This window comes from Argopecten irradians, chromosome 9 (genome assembly GCF_041381155.1).
Source record: "Argopecten irradians isolate NY chromosome 9, Ai_NY, whole genome shotgun sequence".
NCBI lineage: Eukaryota > Metazoa > Mollusca > Bivalvia > Pectinida > Pectinidae > Argopecten > Argopecten irradians.
The window spans coordinates 5433795-5446735 of record NC_091142.1 but is presented as its reverse complement, the minus strand read 5'-3'; positions in this window follow the sequence as shown (position 1 = coordinate 5446735).

Below are 12941 nucleotides of genomic sequence, written 5' to 3'. Positions count from 1 at the left end.
TAAAATTAATTCTAAAATATAGTCTAAATGTTTAAAATTTTAAACAAATCCATATAAGCGACAAAACCTATCTCGGATTTCGGACGTAAACTATCTTAACTATTATTAACGATGGCGGAGATTTATCCTCCGTCTATGTTTAAATTGCCCGACGTCTATAAATGTGCACTTTTTGACGGTTTATATGGCAAGTGTTATGTTTAATTTTGTACACCTGAATTGTCTGAGAGTTGTGTTACCTTAAGAACTGTCATAGCTATACAGTACATTTAGGCAATATAAACTAGAGTTAGAAATTAACCCAATGCTTCAAGGTTCTGTAATCACTGTAAAAAAATGACATTTAATAAACTATCAACACCACACGTTTTTTTTTATTATGTGTACATTTTGTAAGTTATAAATGAATTACGTAAAATTCGGCTTTAAATAAAATGTGGCGTTATCTCCCTTTAATAATGAACAGTTAGGGACCGCTTGGATCACCTTGTCGTACACCGTGAAAGTAATCAATTTATTTTTTAAGCAATCCGTTATTTACCACATTGGCAATAGACAACTGGGCTTAAGTCAATGTGCTAAATGACCGAGGTTAATCGGTTGGTTAGATCATTATATTTTTAACAGCTATGATCATTTAAGGAGGGCCTCCCTCCCTTAAATGCGAATTGTTGCGTGTGTAAAGTGCGTATGTGTGTTATTGGAGTCTGTGGTATATGTTGCACCACTTTGCATTAGTGGGACTCTTGGCTTTTTTATAGTGCTATCTTACTGAAGCATACAATCAGAGACACGAATCAAGAACAACCCATCCGGTCACATTATAATGACAACGGGCGAACCAGTCGTCCCACTCCCTGTATGCTGAGTGATAAGTAGGAGCAGAAACTACCACTATAATAGACTATGATTTGTCTCGGCCAGGGGAGAGAAAACAGAGTCTACCCTACAGGGACGAGCGCTCATCTGAAGGCCAAGGGACAATGGGTACAATTCTTTTTTTTAATAAGATTGAACAATGGATGAGAGTCACATGACAATGCACTGTGCATTGTTTGTTGTTGCTGCAACTACATATCCCCGATAAGTTTACTATGTCAAAATCATAGTACTGATACAGCAGATGCTATTTGGTTTTTCAACGTGTTATTTTGGCTATCAAATCAATGGTCCATGAAGTAACAAATTTAACATCCTCGAAAAATAACAGAATTTCCAGCAATAACAACTAATGCAACCATTGCATAATTAAAAAAAATACATATATACATGTTACAAATTCAGACTTCTTTTAAGAAAATTTACGTACAGGGACGTTTAGCTCGTACTCTTCAAAAGCATACGCCCATATTACCTGGTTGTGGGACCTCCCGCAAGTGAAATGAAATTTGACTCGGTAGCCGGGCGCTTTTTCCGGGTGGATCTCAACGAAAAGCGACATAATAAAATCCAACCGACTCCGGTTAAATTAAAATTCAATACCACAACAAAACACATCATTCTCTCGCGTCTTTGAAATAAAACTTCTTTAAAAAACTAATAAGAAAATATCGCATATCTTCGGTGAATGTTCGGTGCGACAAGGATCTGTTTTATACCCTGCATTGTTATCAGAGTTTTTGTCTTCATATTTCAATAGTATTTTACAGACAAACATTCAAATACTCTAATTTTTGGTTTCCGATTTATTGAATTTTTGACACGTTCTCTTGTCATCATAATAATATGATATACACACCTAATGTAGGTGACATAAAGCGTCCTGTGCTAAATGGAACGGAAATTTGACCGCCCCGTGTGGAATTCTTGAGGGCTATAACCGCATTCTTGCTGCCATCGAGTAAAAATAGCCATGACTAAAGTGGGAAAATAGACAGTAATTGCAATGTATTTAATAAAACACTAATCAGATGCAGATCACCTACAGAGTACAAAAGATAAATACAATATTTAAACAGAGACTAAAAGATAAACAAGATACAGGAACATTGGTTTTCTAATTTTTCTTCGTATAGATACATATATATCAACACCGGCGGCACTTATATAGTGCTAAGTGTCACATAAATTGAGCAGTTACAGTTTTTGCCTTGAATAGAATGATCACTTTCATTTGAGTGTACTTAGAACACGTATGTATCATAATGTGAATTGTGTGTACCAGGAATGCTAAAAATATTTGTGTTTTGTATTTTATGTATAATATATGTTTCTCTGTACATTTTATATATGTAAAGTTACTTTCCTAGATGTATCTCCGATAGAGAACGACTGTATATAGCTATCATTCAAAGACAATAATAGCAGCCTCTTTCCTAACGTATATCTTTAACCATATAAAGAGATTCAACATTATTTTCAACAAACGGTTATCTATCTAGAAAAGCATCTTAAATGGAGTCCTCGCCTCCTCCCTTTTCCTCCTCTTTCTCAATGAAAGAGACCATTGTCGCACGTGTAACACCTAAGGCGGTAACGTAACGTCACAGGAATGTATAGTAAATATTATCATTACATCTATATAGTGTACACATAGTTACTACCGTTAACCTTTCTCCCCCATAAACAGACACAAAATATGCTAAATATGTCGGTTCCCCGCTTATTTATGTTTAACAAAACGGGTGTTCATATGTTCAAAGCATAGTCAACTTAACCAAAGTGCTTAATCTAATATTGTCTGTTTATGTTCACAGCAACAATTTATGAATACATATTTTTACGATATATAAAATGTATATGTCTAAGAATACTAAAAAAATAATTAAAATATAATATGCGTATTCTTTTTATCATTTTAAAAGATCGAGTACATACGGATTAACGAAAATCGCATTAAATTCAAGGCTAAACAACTTTGGTAGCTTTCTGCTACGTGTTTGAAAAATCGTTAATATCAAGTAACGCTATTACCATAATAATTAAAAAACGAAGGATATGATTGTAATTAGACAATATTACCGTGACCTTGACCTCAACGTCAAGGTCAAAAGGTCAAATTGCGTGCGATTATATTGTTACAATTATCTTTTTAGCCTTGACCTCATTAACAGATTTCAGATTTTAATTTTCACTCAGACGTTCAAAGTATGTTATACAAAGCACACACTTGTGACGATACTCAAAATGGTTTATATGGAACAGTAAATTGTGATAGCCATTCAATAAACATTAAATGAACCCTACACAACCGACAAATGCTTTATTTTATTAATTAAAAACAAAAACATGACACTTCGTATTTTTCTCCAGTCAGAAAAGTTTTATACTTTGCAAGTTAGGATTGAATTTCATAGCAAATCTGTGAAAATAATGAATTGCATTTCGAAAAAAAAAAAATATCTTGAGTTATTCCCCTTCGTTTCACTCCAGTATACTGATAATGAATTGAATAATGTTCTGCCAAAATAAATTTTAAAAAAAATAGTAAATACCTTCATTTTGATAATGTTTGAGTTCTACATTTTTTTTTACATTTCATGTAATACATTTTTAAATGTTTTACCATTCTGTTTCTGCTTTCAACTAATGATTTTCTTACACTTGTGTACATGTACATTATATAATGTCAAAGGACAAAATTACTGTATTCAGGGTATAAGCCAAGGTGACGCTCTCGGTGCTACTTTTTCCCTCTCATTTTATTGAACAGTTAAAGAGGTGAGGCATAATTATTCCGCAAATCAATATCTCAAAAGTTAAAACTGTATAATGATATCATAACTTGTATACTTGTATATATTTACATCATTTCCACTGGGTTTTTTTCCCTGAAGTCAACATGATACAGTCAATATCGGTGGATATAATAGAATGTAATTACGTGTGAATTTGTCAAAAAGTAATTATGTTTAAATGTCTTCTTGTGTGAAAAAATGCATCTGTATCAAATGTTGTAATCGTTCCGGAGCATAAGTGTATCATATATTTCCCAGACGTTTCACACCGGCGTTTCGCCCGGAGAGTAAAACAGCACCTGTGTTTAGTGAAGCATAGCGGAGCTAAAAGTAACACACGATGTTGATGACTATACTTCGAAAAGTAATTCGGAAAAAATATGAGTTTGCGTATGTACCAGTACAAATTTCTCGAATTTAATTGAGAAGTTCGAGTAGGTGTAACTAAGCGCACTTTAAATTGATTGATGATATTTATCATAATTTAGAATCGATAAAATACCAGCATCCCTTGTAAATACCACAGTATATACTCAACGTGTGGTTTTAGTATACGGGCAATCTAATATATAGAAAAAAAGAATTGAAAATTTCAATAAAACTTGATTTTTAAAGATCTGTTTGCGTAACGATGTAAAAACACAAGTTTGATTTACTATTCCAATCACTTTAACTGCGATTTTATAATAAGCTCAATAAATGATATATCAACTACTTTGCATGTATTGCATTGCAGAAGTATTTCCTTAATTAACTTTGTACTAATTGAAGCGCTTTAATTACAGGTCTGTAAATTATATAACCCTAATTAAGCACACGATTCAATTTTATGTTAGCGGATATTTTCATAAGGATATATGCTCTACTATTCAGCAAAGTTTGGTACTTTATGGCGATATTATTTTTCACCCAAAACATAATGGGGCTTTAACAGCTTCGGACATTTAATAATGGTCTCTCCATATGAATTATACAGGAATGTTTATAAATTTATGAGGAAAACGTCGTATTTTAAAGTAAACGATTGCACATTTTAAAGTGCTAATTAACTGAAGATTGCAGCTAGAGACAAAAAACATTCCATCGGGCCGTACTATACTGGCAAAACGCACGCCAGTCGTCCCACTGTCTTTATGCTATTTATGTAAGCGCTGAGCAAAAGCAGAAACTTAAGAGAATCTTATAGCCATAAATGTTTTCATTACACATATGCTCCGTCTATATATGGGAAACACTCCTTAATGAACTTTGCTGGGAAATCATTTTTTCCCGATATTTATCTCTTTTTATGTAATATAGAGTTATAGAAAAAGGAGTCAGTTTTTTATGCTAAAAATCTATGTTGTTTCCTCATTTTAGCTCTTTATCCTCTTATATTAGTATTGTTTTTAAGTAATTTGTAATTTTTGTTTCGGAAAGATAATGGGTCTTTTGGAGATCATCATTTTCTATTTCAGTCTCTTGTGACTCCCCACTAGTGACGGGCCCACTCGGCGTAGAAGATTTCGATCTTACGACAGATTTACCATATCACTCGGACGGACGATGTCACCCGAAGTATGCCAGAATGAATGCCCCTTGGATGCACGGATTCATGGGTCCATATCTCCAGGTAATAGGCACACTTTGTTATATTCAATGGAATATTTAGGTTTTTTTTCCTCATACCTACGGTAGTAGTCCTAGCTTATATCATGCAAAATACTCATATCGTCTGAGGCTGTATTACATGGCTACCCTTACAATATACTCACGTCGGCTGCGGCTGTATTACGTGGCTACCCTTACAATATTCTCGTTTCGTCTGAGGCTGTATTACGTGGCTACCCTTACAATATACTCACGTCGTCTGAGGCTGTATTACATGGCTACCCTTACAATATACTCATGTCGTCTGAGGCTGTATTACATGGCTACCCTTACAATATACTCACGTCGACTGAGGCTGTATAACGTGGCTACCCTTACAATATTCTCGTTTCGTCTGAGGCTGTATTGCATGGCTACCCTTACAATATACTCACGTCGGCTGAGGCTGTATTGCATGGCTACCCTTACAATATACTCACGTCGGCTGAGGCTGTATTACATGGCTACCCTTACAATATACTCACGTCGGCTGAGGCTGTATTACGTGGCTACCCTTACAATACAACCCCGTAACGTCATAGCGTCAACAAAAAGGCCGCTTTCTCTGAAAAAATGAACGCCGATTTCAAACCCAGGCTTATTGCAAAGGACAAAAATGGTGGGAGTTACGTTACAAAATCGCGCGACTTTCCATGATTGGAGAATCCTTATTATTTTTAAACGATAAATGAAAAGCCGACTAAAAAGATCCGCTAAAAGATCTATTAAATCTATTTTTGATATATGATTCCCCTTTTTCACTTATTCACCCCTGACATATCATAATAGACTGGTCTAGTCTTTGATTTAGAGTTTGAATGCGTAGAGAAGCTGTCTGATCTAAGAAGCGTTGCATATAAAACTTACAGTATAATTTTACATTCACATTCAGTCAAAGCCATGATGGAAAAGGTTTCGAAATAAAAGAAATAATCGATAGTATAATTCATTGAAGACATTTTAACTCTGATATATTCTGTGCACATTGTTGCGGTAATTATTTTTTACCTTTCCTTCCTCAGATAAGACTGAGAAAACCATCAAAAATAACAGGATTTATGATAAGCGGCAGATCGGGATTCAACTTTTACGTCACCAGCTATAATGTCAAGTACAGTAATGATGGTACTATATGGAGTACCTTAATGGATGCCAATGGATCTCCAAAGGTGAGTCAGGAGGTATTCCGAAAGTAACGCTTTTCTCCGTATTTTCTATAGATAATTTGTATATATCACAAAGTTACTAGTGTGACTCATTTCTGTCGCCATTTGTAATTGATTCCGGATCAATTCAGAACTAACATTTTAATTGCTTTCTTCCTGTTTGGAAAGGCGACGATTACATTTCAAGACTCATCGGAATGGTATTATTGTGGATCGCCTGTCGTATTTTTGTTCTTGTTAAGAACAATGTAGCATGAAAGAGAAAGAGGCGGATGGAGGAAGAGAGAGAGAGAGAGAGAGAGAGAGAGAGAGAGAGAGAGAGAGAGAGAGAGAGAGTGATCAAAATATTTTGTGATTTCGATAAACCTATGCTAAATTACAGGGTGATCGGGTGGTGTAGTTGTTAAGCAAGCCATTCGCCTTTCACCTAGTCGGCCGGGGTTCGATCTCCGAACGGACGTGAAAAGGTCAGGGGTGACCTGCCCGATCACGTGAGATTTCTCCAGGCACTAATAAGTTTCCTCCTACTCTAAGACCCCTCGCGCACTTTCATTTGTGCCATCGAATGTGATTTGTATTAGTTGCATAAATTGTTTCATAATCGATATAAAATAAAATAAAAAAAGTTTATATTTGAATTACATTACTGAGCTGTGGCTTCACTTTTTTCGAAAATAGACATCTTTCTCTATCATTTTTTCATAATACATTTGTATATACAAATTGTTAAATATTAATAAATATACCCTGTAATCTCGATAATAAGCCTGAATCGAAAATTGGCCGGCCTTTAAAGTAAGCCTTGTATTTCTTAAATCTATTTTGAAAATATACCTGTTTTGAAAGTAGGCTGCACATGAAATTCTTTCCAAGGAAATAATCTGAACCAATTTTACTGCCGTGTGTTCAATATAACGTTCTGTATACGTGCTACGTATATACATGTATACATCAATCCATATTTGTACAAATTATCGAATTTGTCCATGAACTTAATTTATATTTTGTTTTCGTTTAATTGAATATACCATTTATAAACTACAATGAAATGTTTCAAAGTAAGTCGGTCTCGTAAGGTAGCCTTACAATATAAATGACTTCGACGGGCTTGAAAAAATGACAGTTCTGAAAATTATCCTAGGATTTCCAAACTAATAAGAATATCAGCCGCGGCTTATTATCGAGTTTTTAGGGTATTCTCTTATCTTCCCAGATATTCACTGGCAACACCGACATGTACTCCGCTGCTTCAGCAGTCCTTGAAACCGCAATCAATGCTTTGTACATTCGCGTGACTCCAGTGACATGCGCCGGCTATTGTGGTTTTCGTTTTGAAATTCTTGGCTGCCAACTTCCACTGCAAGGTTGGTATTGTCGCAAAGTAGATGAAAACATTTACGGATGTTTACATAATATAGTATACACTTTAGATATCGGGGACAAGGGATTATGAGAAATTATGTCATTAGCAAAATAGACGTCAATTATTTATTACATTTTCACGGTGAAATATTAGTGATTTTTTCTGTGAAAATATATGTGGTATTTTACTTGAGTGACAACAGTTTTTATAAGTTCACTCAATATTCACCAATCAGAACACAGCATTTTCAGAGAAAACATCATTTTGGCAGTAAATATAAAGCAAGATTATTAGGGCCAAGGGATTATTAGAAATTAGTCAAACATATTATATACCAATTCTGGTGTTCCGAAATGGTGTATATTGAAACATGTTCAGAAATACCAGAAAACATTGAACAGGGTCTTAACTATGTAATTATATGTGATATGTGTAACACATCAATTGACATATAAGATAATATATATGACAAATTATTGCTTCATAGATTTAAATGTCTCGTAACAAACAATTAAATGAAGGCAAGCGTTTGTTCTTCTATACATCCTAAATACCACAGGGATTACTTTTACTGTCGTTATATCCACCCCTATACCATCTGATAGTAAAGTTGAAGGCAGTTCAGGAGAAACATCTGACCAATCACAGGCCTGCAAAGACTTCATTTGGAGACTACAGAGGATTTCATTTGAATCGGAAAAGAATCGAATAACGGTACGATGTGGCTGACTGTACATGTGTTGCTTTGAAGTTGGGCGCCGCTCTCCCTGTAATCCCTCACGAAAATATCTGCAGGCCTGTAATTGTCAGTGCTTTTTCCTGAACTGACTTAAGTTGTATTATGTGATATTCTAGGGAGATATAACGACAGTGATAGTTAACCCTGAAATATCGAGGACCCTTTCAGCGACGTCAAAAAACTAAATATGGTTGACTTAATTACTTAGTAATACAGACCCTGTCCTTAAACAAATACTGTAAACTAAACCGACTTTCTTTTGCGTCCTATGTACTTTCGTTATCCTAGTAAAATCGCGAAAGTTAATTTCGTGAGTTACATCATATTTATTGATTTTCGATGCATTTTTTTTCCAATCAATGACTTTGAAACGTCGCAAAATGAAAATCGCGAAATTTATTAGCCGCGACAGAAATTTGATTTACAGTATACTTTATGTAAGAAATTTAAATAAATCACTTTAGGTCATGATGACTCACGTTGTAACTTAAATATATGACAGATAGATATATTAACGCGAATGAAAACTGTGCATCAAATTAAAAATTCCCTTAGTATTGTAGTACTGTTACACATACTTTACTGACATTAGGAAAACAGACATGCTGGAAAACCACTGGTGCCACTGGAATCCCAACGTTTGACGTTTTTAGTACATCAAAGACGGATACGGCTCAATGTGGAAAGGAATGTCACAAAGAGGACGCCTGCGTCGCTTTTACCTTCAACCCTGAAACTGGCCAATGTGAAGGTCACAGTCACGACAACTACGTCAAGGTCACCACACAACCATCGATAGTCGCCGGTAAACAAAACCCTTCCCTGATGTTTGTGAGACGGGAGACTTGCCCATGACGAGATGAGTCGTCTTTGTTGAAAATACCTCAATATCAGATTATTTAACAGTACGTGAGTTGATAAATACAAAGGTAGTCAGACTTTGCTGAACATAGTAGACCAATGACTGGCTTGAAGAGATTTCCTTGGAATAACCACACTGTACCGTTATTCATTGCTGAAGATCAACTGATTTGCCATGACAATTTCCTGTTTTGTCGTAGCATGACCTGACAGAAACATAAAAAACAGCACCTATGTCTAAATGTATTTCTCAAAAACCATGCAAATACTTTAGAAGTACTTTGTCTACGTGTTTACTCAAATAGCTTGATAATAGTTACCATGGATACTTGATTTGTTAGTTATTGTAAACGCTCGATCGTCTGTACGCCAAAAAACTATATATTAAGTTTAACCCGCAGTTCAATGCCGATGAAGCCTAGTCTATATGATTAAAGATTTTTAGATTAATCTACTCACCTGCTATCAAAAACCACAACACTAGCATACATTGATAGACTGGCCACAATGACGTGGTCTTCGAGTGACTGTAATGATAGCTACAGATAAGTTTTCTGAGCAAATAATGGAAACTTTTCAATTCGCTTTTTAGAATAGATCAACACTTGCACATCTAGTTTCTTGTTATAGTATACACGTTTCGCGTTGTTAAATCCAATATGATACATGTAATTGGTAGAGTGGCCTCCATTGAAACGTTATTAAATTATCGTGTATCACGGATATGAAGGTTTAGAAGAGTACACTAGAGTGCCATAATTTACATCGGATTCGGTAATCTTTTTACACTTTTTGAAATTTTGATTTTATTGGGGGTTTTCATTCAGTAACATAACAATATGGAAAAAAACGCGTTCTGAATTTTCTTTTAAAATAGAAATTTAAAAAGAAATGTTTTTGTCCGTGTTCTAGTTTTAAAACTGCATAAAATATATTCTTTCAAGCTATTTATTGTGACATTTTCTTCTTTTATCCTTACCAAGTAATGTCAACAAAACGTAACCTCCTTATTCATTAAATGACATCTTTGCAACCACTTAACGGGAAATATGTATCTATCAGGATGACGTATAAAACATTTCATTTTAACAGATAACAATTTCTTTGTTATCGGAAGACAAACATCATCAAAATAACAAATTCAAAAAAAATGTTAAAAAAGCACTGAAGCAAATGGGACAAAGGATGTTTACATACCTATGGCACGGTACATACATTAGTGAAAAGATAGTATGTTTGGTCCTATAGTTTATGAATCTAAGTACAGTTAATAAGGTAATAACGTTACGCCATATTTCAAATATTGTTCCATGATCCTGGAGCTTGATGTTGTTGTTGAGTATCGTTAAGGTTTAAGACCATCTTTAAATTAGTGATTTTGTGTACAAAATGTGCATTTCACAGTTTCGTAAGTCCATAGGGGTTCAGTACATATTTCTGTCATCAAATAACCATGTCATTATGTTTAGTAGTGTCCATAGCGTGTGATAGGACCGCTTGACCGGATTTAATTTAACAAAGGCATACACATGGAGTCCTTAGCAGGAAAAATGGCGGCTGCAGTACGAGTGTGAGAGTATTCTGTAAATTTAATTTGTTAAACTTGTTAATTTATTACTGTTTTCTTAATAATCAACATTTGTCTTTTATATTGGAGTTATTGTTGTTCTTGAATTGAACTTATATGATGAGGGTGTCCTATTTATACTCATAGAACCCGATTCTACCAAACTGACATATTGCAAGCTGATACAGCTACATGTTATAGTAAAATGAGTAAATCATAAGCTCCTTTAAAAGGCTGTATTGACGAGCTTCGTGGTGCAGAACCTCACAAGTGTTCCATGTATTTTGTATCAACTGACATAGTGTCCTTCTAACTCTTCAAGGGTAGGAGTCTGTGATAGCGACTGCAGGTAGGGCGTTAAAATTGTACCTGCTGAAATTGTACTTAGAAATACGATATGTAGTCGCTAACGCTACATGTACATGTAAGTGCGGTCGATATTTTGTCTCAGGAAAATTTCCATCCTTTTCAAATACGTAGTATAACATTAAGCGGCACAGGTAGCAGTAGGTCAGTGTGGTAGAATGAGGTTTGCAGGTAGGACGTAAGAATTGTACCTGCTGCCCCTATTGCATGATCGTAAAAGGCGACTAAATTTTGAATCTTATCTTTTCTCTTCTTCCTAACTGATTTTATCCTTCCTAATGCTTCCCTTGGCATTGCCTCATTTTTGGTCTTGAGTTGAGCATTCGCCCCTGTGAGGAAGGCTCTGGGTTCTGTTCCCTGGCAGGGACACACCAAAGTCTATAAAAGTGGTAGTTTCGTCTCCTGTTTAGCGCTCAGCATACAAAGAGTGGGACGACTGGTTCGTCCGTTATCAGTATAATGTGACCGGGTGGGGTGTGTTGCTTGGTGTCTTCAGCGGCATGCTTCAGTGATATAGCACTATAAAATGGGCAACAGTTCCACTATACAAGAAGAAACTACATGAATATACCGCAGTCTCCCAAAACATGCACCTCGCACAACATACACGCATCACACCGCATACATGGGAGGCCGTCCTTACATGACCATAGCTGTTAATAGGACGTTAATTAATCAAACAAACACATTTAGACGACCTCCATTTAGGAATATTTCGATTTTCGTTTTATCAGTGTTAACCGCCAACTTCCATTTACTAGAATTCTCATTGAGACTATAAAATTGGCTTTGTCGACCTTCCGCAGTTTCAGAAAAAAAGATTGTCAGAGTATATCAAAGGGGATAAGCTTAATTTAATTCCTTCTATCAAACGAAGTTTCAAAATCAGTAACGACAAGAGAAAACAATAGAGGCGAGATAACCTCTCGGGTATTGATGCGCTCACCTGTCGACATTTTTTACAATCTCGTACACGCTTACACCATCTCGTGCCAACATACCTCCTCAGTATAAAAAGTATTGTACTGTTCATTTACGTCTGATGAAGATAACAGTGTGGTTATCAAAACGTCATGAGTAATCATTTTGTTGGTTGTTTCAAATAACCATTTATATAACATTTCTGACCAATCTACACGCAACACACCGCATACATGGGAGACCGTACAACATGACCTGTTAGTAGGACGTTAATTAATCAAACAAACAAACCAAAAAACAAACAAACATACAAACCGTTCTGAAGAATACGTTTCACTCTATTTGATAACTGTTTCGTCACTCGCCAATTAAGTAATCAGTCGATGGGTCCCATGCATGGTGTTAATCAACTTAAATAGTAGTGAGACTAAGCCTTCAGGTAGGGATATCAAATAATTTAATTGATCATACAATATTGTCTTATGGACATAAATGACTAAAAATGAGAAATATACTGTCATCACAACAAAAGTAGGTCCTAATTAAAATTTGATTTCTGTACTTGATGTTGCTTACCATATGTTAGAGATGAAATTTCTTGTTTCGAGAAATTAATATACATACAGTGTAGACGTTTTCAAAAATATCCAAA